At 44.9% G+C, this 9,166-nt stretch overlaps 1 protein-coding gene across 1 annotated transcript in view; it reads left to right on the top strand.

Moving 5' to 3' along the window:
* Positions 1–9,166, top strand: part of Slc35f3 (solute carrier family 35 member F3) — a 259,955-nt gene that overhangs the window by 136,253 nt on the left and 114,536 nt on the right. The window lies entirely within an intron of this gene.

The following is a 9,166-nucleotide window of genomic DNA, read 5'->3' as shown; positions in this document are numbered from 1 at the left end:
CGGTGGGTGTGTGTGTGTGTGTGTGTGTCGTGTGTCTTCCTCCTGCCAGACACTGCAACTCTGAGCATGTCCTAGCTCCTAATTTCCCCAAAATTCAAATCCACATGTTTAAGGTCTGTAGCTGCTTGTGATATTAGCAACCTCTATCAACCTCACAGGATCTAGAATCACTTAAGAGGCAATCTTCTGGGCACGCCTGTGAGAACGTTTCTAGATTAGGCTAGCCGAGACAGAAAGACCTGCCTAAATGTGGGTGGAGCCATTCTGTGGGTGGAGCCATCCTGTGGGTGGAGCCATTCTGTGGGCTGAGGTTCCAGGTTGAATAGAGAAGAGAAGGTGAGCTGAGTACCAGCATCCGTCTCTCTCAGCTTCCTCTCCACATGGAGGATGTCATGTGACCAGCCGCCTCCCACTCCTGTCACCATGCCTTCCTGCTACAATGGACTAAACCCTCAAACCATGAGCCCAAGCCAGCCCTTTTGCCCCTAAGTTGCTTTTATTGTCTATTTTCTCTCTGTCTCTGTCTCTGTCTCTGCCTCTGTCTCTGTCTGTCTGTCTCTCTCTCTCTCTCTTTCTCTCTCTGTCTCATACACACACACACACATACCATACACATGCACACGCACACGCACACGCACACATACTCACACATGGGCAGACATGCACATATATGGGGTGAGAAACACTTTGCTCTAGAAACAACTGAAGAGAGGACCAGGCCACCTAACCCAACCTTCAGGAGTGGTCACGGACAACAAGCACATACAGCCCAGTGAGACAGTGGCTCTCCTCCTGAGTCACCCTGACACAGTCTTCCTGTGGGCAGTCAACCTCTCAGGACCTTGGCAAGCCAAGTGGCCTTGCTGGGTGAAGCCAAGAGTACAATTAAGAAATTTAATTTGCAAATGCACAGTTAGCTCACTTGGAAAATTCTGCACATTCTGTAACAAACAGACCTGAGACTGGGCCCCTCACCCTACCTTTCTTTCCAGTCGACCCTAGCCAAGGGTCTCAAGAGCATGTTCTTCTTGGAGAAGTACCTGAGACGTTTCTGGAAGAACTCAGGCCGTGTTGCATCGGAGGTAGCAGTGTGAACTGGATCAGCTCTTCAGGGAACCTGAAGGACATTCTAGAGGCCACGAGGCTCCAGAACTGGCTTCTCTCCTCTGGGAAAAGCCTGGACCAGAGAGGTTTTCTCAGCTGCCTCCGTGATTCCAGAAGGAAAATGCTTTGAGAATTGTAGGGGTGCAATGAAGACATGTATGTTGTGATATGTTGATCTGAGAGGAGGTTACCCATCTTCAGTGTACATGTGTGTGTGTATGGTATATATCTATGTATGCCCATGTAAGTGGGTGTGTGTCTGTCCGTGTGTATGTGTATGTATGGTATATGTGTATGTCTGCTCTTGTATGAGTGATCATGTGTGTGTGTGGTGTATGTGTGTGTGTGCCCGTGTGTATGTATGTGTGTCATATGTGTGTATATGCACGTGTGTATGTGGGTGTGTATGATATATATATATATATATATTTCTTCCCATGTGAGTGAGTGTATGTGTGGTGTATGAGTGTGTCCATGTGTATGTGTGTGGCATATGTGTGTATGTGTCTGCCCATGTGTATGTGTGGTGTATGTGTGTGTCTATGTATGTGTGTGTGTGGTGTATGTGTGTGTCTATCCATGTATATGTGTGGGGGGGTACATGTGTATGTCTGCCCATGTGTGAGTATGTATGTGTGTATGGTATATGTGTGCATCTGCCTGTGTGTATGTGTGTGTGTGTGTATGGTATATGTGTATGTCTTCCCATGTGTGAGTGTGTGTATATATGGTGTATGTGTGTGTCTGCTTGTATGTGTGAGTTTGTGTGTGTGTATATGGTGTATGTATGTGTGCCTGTGTGTGTGTGTGTGTGTGTGTGTGTATGTGTGTGTGTGAGAGAGAGAGTGGGGGAGAGAGAGGTTCTGTGTAATTTCATTGCATAGTTCTCAAATGTGAACTTGGCAGTGTCTGTTGCAATGTTGAAAGGTTAGACATGTGTGGGTGAGGACTAGAGCCTCTGCTCTGTCCTAACATGCTGAAGGACACAATGCTTTGCAGCCACCAAGGTCTTGGGTGCCAGGAACACAGGCATTTAGCAATCTGAGCCTTTAATATCACAATCCAGTATCTCATGAGATTGGCTCCTCTTCTCCAAACACCAAGTCAAAGGGCAATTAGTAAGCCTGAGTACTCTATGAACACTGGGTTCAGCCCTTTCCATACTCCTCTCAGATGATGGCATGTCGTAGATGTCACCTGCAGAGTCTACCATGAGTGGACATTTCAGGGCTAGACCTTCAGGGATGCTGTCTGGCGGCAGAGCTGGCCAAGGAAGCTGAGCTTTGATTACACTCTGATATTTTTTCAGACAGGGTAAAGTAGCTGGTCCATCAAACTCAGTGATAAACCAAACCTGATGTCAAAGGGATCACCTACACTGAGATCAAACCCATTTTTACTCATAGAATGCACAGCATGGATGTTTCTGTTTCCCGGAGTCACAGGAACCAATTGCTATACACCTCATCAATTAAAACAATATAAACGGTGGCTGGTGAGCTGGCTCATCAGGTAAAGGTGTTTGCTACAAAGACTGATAATCTGAGTTCAGTCCTGGAACCCACATGGCATAAAGAACCAACTCCCACAAGTGGTCCTCAGACCTCCACACACGTAGCACAGCACAATGTATATAACAAGGTGGTGGCTGTAACTAACATCTTCAGGGGAGGAGACTCTGGCTTCTTCCAGCTTCCTGTAACTCCTAGTTTTCCTTGGCATGAGGCAGCATGAAACCCAGGAAGATGGCAGCTGAGTAAAAGCCTGACCTGCTTCTGCCTGGGGCCAACTGTTCATCCAGTGGAGGAATGAATGAAACAATGTACACAGGCTCTGAAAAAGACTCACAGGGTTTTCCTCTTGCAAATCCTGCAGTGGTTAACATCATGAGTGGCAGATTCTTTGCTGCCTCTAGCTATTGTGTTCCTCATTTTTTTTTTTGTAAGCTTTCCTGCAGTGGTCAGTGTAGACCACAGCAAAGGTCCAAGTCCTACCCTAGACACTTGTTCTCAGGGGGGTTGGAGGCCAGTGTGTGCTGCCCTTCCTTGCCTAGCCTTGACAGCACTCAAGGGTATCCTGGAAGGTCTGGACTGGGTTCATGCAGACATGCCAGCTTCTCTTCTCTGTTCTACTTCAACACTAAGGTGGTAGATCTCCATTAAATGAAAGCTTTGTATAAATAATGACCAAAGATTTGTGCCCCCTGGTCTGTTCAAGCTTCCTTGTGAAGAATTTTCTCTGAAAGGCCTTGAGATTTGGCAGCCTCACTGGAGAACAGACACCAGGGCTACACAGTTAGGGCAATGGCTCCCCTACATTAGAACCTGCTAGAAGGCTCATGGAAACACAGACTGCCGGGTGTTCCACTCTCCCAGAAAACCCCTGTGAATACCATGTGGATCTTGAAGCTTGTCATTCTGACTAATGCCTACTGTCTGGAGATCACATGGAAAAATGTTGCTCTCCACCGAAGTTCTCCAGCTCTCTATAGCATTGGGAATCACCTGGATAGCACAGGTCCTACTTCCCAGCAACTCAAACATTTACAGAAGGATGTTTAGTCTTTACTGTATGACCAGACAGGTCATACGGTGATAATCACAGTCAGAGACTTAGGATGTGGCTCTCCAACGGAGATGGGGAGACAGCCACTCCAGGGAACATTTGACAATATTTAAGGACAATTTCTGTTGTCATAACTGAGCAGAAAGTACGACTGGAGGCCATTGTATGTTTGTATGGATGGATGCATATGCATATGTATGTATATATGCATGGTGTGCATATATGTGTACATGTATGTATGTGTGTATATATATGTGAATCTGTGCATATTTGTCTGTGTTTATGCCTGTGAATATATGTAGATGTGTTTGTATGTGTGTGCATGTGTGTGCATGTGTGTGGTGAACACATGGAAGGAACACCCTCTATAAAGCAGAAGAATGTGTGTATATGTTTGTATTTATACATTTGTATATATGTAGATGTGTGTGTGTGTGTGTGTGTGTGTGTATATGTGTGTGTGAAAACACATGAAAGGAACACCCTCTATGAAGCAGAAGAATTTGGGCATATATGTCTGTGTTTATGCATGTGTATATATGTTGGTGTGTGTATATGTATGTGTCTATGTGTGTATGTGTGTATGAACACATGGAGGGAACACCCTCTATAAAGCAGAAGAATGTGGGCATATGTTTATGCTTATCCATGTGTGTGTATGTGTGCATATATGTCTGTGGATGTGCATGTATATGTATGTATATATATGTATGTATGTAAGTGTGTGTACATGTGTATGTGTGTCTATGTGTGTATGGGTGTATGTGTGTGCGTTTATGGACACATGGAGGGAACACCCTCTATAGAGCAGAGCTCCATGACAGCAGAGCTCTGACTTGGGTCTCTCCTGCCTGGCACCACTAAAGACGCTGTTGAGGCGTGAGGAAGAGGGCTGAGACTCACATCCCGCCTGATGAGCACCATCCGGAGATTGCTATCTGAGACAGCAGGGCCATGATGGATCCATGAACCTCCACAAAGTCCCACATTCCCATAAACCCCAGTGGAGCTGTCACCATGGTTACCTGCCCAATAACTTTTTCATCTGAACTCTCACTCAACACACCATTGTATCCAGCTAATCAAGGACGCATTAGCAGAACCCACTTCAGGAAGATCCTCTTCCTGTGATCAAAGGCATAATCTTTATTCTCTCTCTCACTCTCCATCCCCTTCTTCCCTCCCTCTCTCCCCATTCCTCCATGATCAGAAGGGAAACAATTTATTCTCAGCATTTTTTTTCTCCTTCAACGCTTCCACTTCCACAATTTCCTCTTGGGCACAGCTGGGATGCAGAACCATCTCTTCATCTTCTGGTTGGGAAAAGGGACCAGAGCAGGAGGATTGTCCTTGGAGCAGGTCTTAGGATGCTTAGTTTGAGGTTCAGGTCCTCCAAAATTCCATTATAATGCAGCTCCCACACCTAAAGCTTAAGGAACACCATGGACAATCTTAAGAGGGAGAGAACCAGTATGTTTCCTGTCAAACAACACCAGACAAGACAGGGATGCTGCACCCATGATATCTCAACAGAACGGCTGCCCAAATAATACCTGTGTGATAACAAAACTTGTTGATATGCCAATTCGGGCGGGGAAGTTTTTACAAGGCCTACAAGATAAGAGCGGCAAGCAGTCAATATCTACATAGCTATGGTTTTTGTTGTCAGTAGCTAGAGTATTTCCTTGCTGCTGTTATCTCAACTCCTACCTTTCTCTACTTTCCATAAAAGCAAGGAGGTTTTTTGGTCTTAACAGTACAACACTCATTTCTTAAATAGAGTTGACTGTGATGGTTAGTGTTATTGGTTTGACAGAATCACCCAGAAGATGGACTCTGGGCATGTCTGCGGGGGTCGTCTAGATAGTATGCTATGGTAGGAAGACTTGCCCACTGTGGGTGGCACCATTCCCTGGTTGGGATCCTAGACTAGATAAATGGAAAGGGGGAGTTGATCTGAGCCTGCATTCATCCCTCTCTACTTCCTGACTGTCTTAACTATGGTTTTACTGCTGTGAAAAGACACCATGAACAAGGCAATGCTTATAAGGACAACATTTAATTGCAGCTAGCTTACAGGTTCAAAGACTTAGTCCATTATTATCAAGGTGGGAACATAGCAGCACCCAGACAAGCATGGTGCAGGAGGGGCTGAGATTTCTATATCTTCATCTGAAGGCTGCTAACAGAATACTGGCTTTCAGGCAGCTAGGATGAGGCTCTTAAAGCCTATACTCACAGTGACACACCTACTCCAACAGGGCCACACCTTCTAATAGTGCCACTCCCTGGGCCAAGTATATACAAACCATAACACTGACTGTGGATGTGATGTGACCAGCTACTTCAAGCTCCTGCCACTGTGACTTCCTCATCATGATAGACTGTAACCTCAAACCATGAACCAACACCATGATGGACTATAACCTCAAACTGTGAACCAACAACTTGATGGGCTGTAACCTTGAACTGTGAGCCAGAATAAATCCTTTCTCCCTTAAGTTGCTTTTTATCAGAATATTTTATAATAGTAATAGGAAAAGTAGCTAAGGCAGTGATGTTTTAAGTTTTCAGACTATTTCACATATGGCTAGGTTTATGTCAACCTGACACAGTCATCTGGGAGTAAGGAACCTCAACTGAGAAAATACCTCCATACTACTGGGCCATAGGCAGGCCTGTAAGATGTTTTATTGATTAGTGATGGTGGGGGAAGAACCCAAGGGCTGTGGTCACAGATTTCATTAAAAAACAAAACACTTGCTGAGCTGGGCATGATGGTGCACACCTTTAATCTCAGCACTTGGTAGGCAGAGGCAGGTGGATCTACATGAGTTTGAAGTCAGCCTGGTCTACATAGTGAGGTACAGGTCACTCAGGGATATATATAAAAAGAGAGGTCCTGACTCAAAAAAAAAAAATAGGCAAGTTACACCAACATAAGGAGCAAGCCAGTAAGCAGCACCCTCCATGGCCTCTACATCAGTTCCTGCCTCCCAGTTCTTGCCCTGCTTGAATTCCTGCCTTGCCTTCCTTCAATAGACCAGGACCAAGAGTGTGTAAGTCAAGAAACCCTTTCCTCCCCAAGTTGCTTTTGGTCATGGTGTTTCATCACAGTGATAGTAACCATTACTAAGATAACATTGGTTTATTAATTCTATAAAATATAGAAGCTTCTAAAAGAGAGTGTGTCCCTCGGATACACAGACTCTAAGACAAATTGGAAGGTATTTCGATCTATCTTATTGTGGTCTTTTGATAAACGGGACTTGTACATGAGGTGGCTCCAGGGATTCCTTCAGTGGAGTTATAATCTGATAAAGTGAACCTAGAGGCTTAGCACGCATCCTGTCCCTATATTGGTTTTTCTAGTGAGATTCTTAGAAATCTGCAGGTTTGTGCTGTGAAGAAGTAAATACCCAAAGCTGCAGTAACTGTGCTGGAATCCTGGCTTCTCTACTGGCAGATGCTTCAACAGAGTGAGGGCCCTCCTTTACCTCTTCTTCTCTCCCCCACGCTCCCATGGCCTTTCCATCCTGTCTCACAATGACTGTAGCATTTATCACTGATGGAGGAAATGCAGAGAAACAATTTCCTTCCAAGCAGGAGGTTTTAATCTCTCCAGCCCATAAGGCCTAGTTAGCACTGTTTCTACATTATCCCACAGTACCTACTGCCAGCAGTGTAGCACTCTGATGCCACCAAAAGCTAGAGCAGATGGAGCCTGAGGACACCCTAGTTCTGGGGCTAATCAGATGCTAGGGTACAACTTCCAAGGCCTGTGAACATTTGTTTCTTGGAAGGGGCAGAGCATACAGCCTTGCAAGCCACTCTGAAGAATAAACACAGCCACATATGATGAACTTACTGAAGTTGTTAGGATCAGAGCCTGGACTAATAGTTGGGGCTTGTCCACCCTTCATCAATAAGTCACACTGGGAAGAGGAATAGAGGTTCCGAGACTCTCTAAGCACATCTTTGGGGATCTACCATGAGTTTTGCATTTAAATAAAGGGCAAGAGGTGTGTGTAGCTAAGAAGTCTGGCCATGATGTGTTCCTGCCTATCACTAATAGATCATTGTCTCCAGTGTGTCCTGCAAGGGAGTCTAACACGTTGTCAGCACTGGGCAAACTCTCTCCAGGTAAGTGTTCTCTCTGGCTGATCCCAAGCTCCATCCTCTCCTTAAGACTCCTAGGGTTATTTGATTCTCTGGAGTCTAACTTCTTGAGTTCTTCGTATATATTGAATATTAGCCTCTATTGGATATTGGGTTGATAAAGATCTTTTTCCAATCTGTAGGTCGCCGTTGACAGTGTCCTTTGCCTTACAGCAGCTTTTCAGTGTTATGAGATTCCATTTATCTATAGTTGATCTTAAACCCTGAGCCACTGGTGTTCTGTTAAGAAAAGTTTCCCTTATGCTGATATGTTCAAGGCTCTTTCCCACTTTCTCTTCTATTAGATTCAGTGTATGGGTGGTGAGGTGGGAGTGGGTGGGTGGGTGGGTGAGGGAGCACCCTCATAGAAGCAGGGGGGAGGAAGATGCAAAGGGGAAACTGGAAGGGGGGATAACATTTGAAATATATATAAATAAAATAATCAATAAAAATACAAAAAAAGACTCCTAAGAAAAATCCAATACCTTTGTACACTACTTAGGGTTTCTGTTGCTGTGACAAGCATCATGTTCAAAGCAGCTTGAGGAAGAAAAGATTTATTTCATCATTACAAATTCTGGGTCACTGTCCATCACTGAGGGAAGTCAAAGCATGAACCTGGAAGTAGGTATTGAAGCAGAAGCCATGGAGGAGTGTGCTTACTGGCTTGCTCTTCATGGGTTGCTCAGCCTGCTTTCTTACACCTTCCAAGGTCACCTGCTCAGGAATGGCACCACCCACAGTGGGCTTGGCCTTCAGTTGATTAGCTATTCTTGGTTGTCAACTTCACTACATCTGGAGTTAACTAAAACTCAAATGACTGGGCACACCCACGAGGGATTGTTTTCTTAATTAAATCATTGGAAGTAGGTTAGATCCACTTCTAATCTAGATCTTTGAGGTGGGAAGATCTACCTTTAATCTGGGCTGTGAGCAGCTTATATAAAGGACACAGAAGAAGGAAGCTCTCTCTCTCTCTCTCTCTCTCTCTCTCTCTCTCTCTCTCTCTCTCTCTTTTTCTCTCTCCCTCTCCCTCTACCTCTCTCTTTGCCTGGTCTTACCCTTGTAAGCAAATGTATTTCTTCATTGGCATTAGAGCCTATATTTTAGGATTTGACTGCACACTGAAGACCAGCTGAAACATCCAACCTTATGGACTTGAATGATTACTGGACTCGTGGACCTTCCATTCATAGGCAGCCATTTTTTAGATTAGCTGAGCCATAGCCTGTAAACCATTCTAATAAATCCATGTGTGTGTGTGCGTGTGTGCGTGTGTGTGTGTGTGTATGGAGAGAGAGAGAGAGAGAGAGAGAGAGAGAGAGAGAGAGAGAGAGAG

This window comes from Grammomys surdaster, unplaced genomic scaffold (genome assembly GCF_004785775.1).
Source record: "Grammomys surdaster isolate TR1022 unplaced genomic scaffold, NIH_TR_1.0 181, whole genome shotgun sequence".
Taxonomy (NCBI): domain Eukaryota; kingdom Metazoa; phylum Chordata; class Mammalia; order Rodentia; family Muridae; genus Grammomys; species Grammomys surdaster.
The sequence above is the reverse complement of the archived record's forward strand: the minus strand, read 5'-3'. Positions and strand labels throughout refer to the sequence as shown.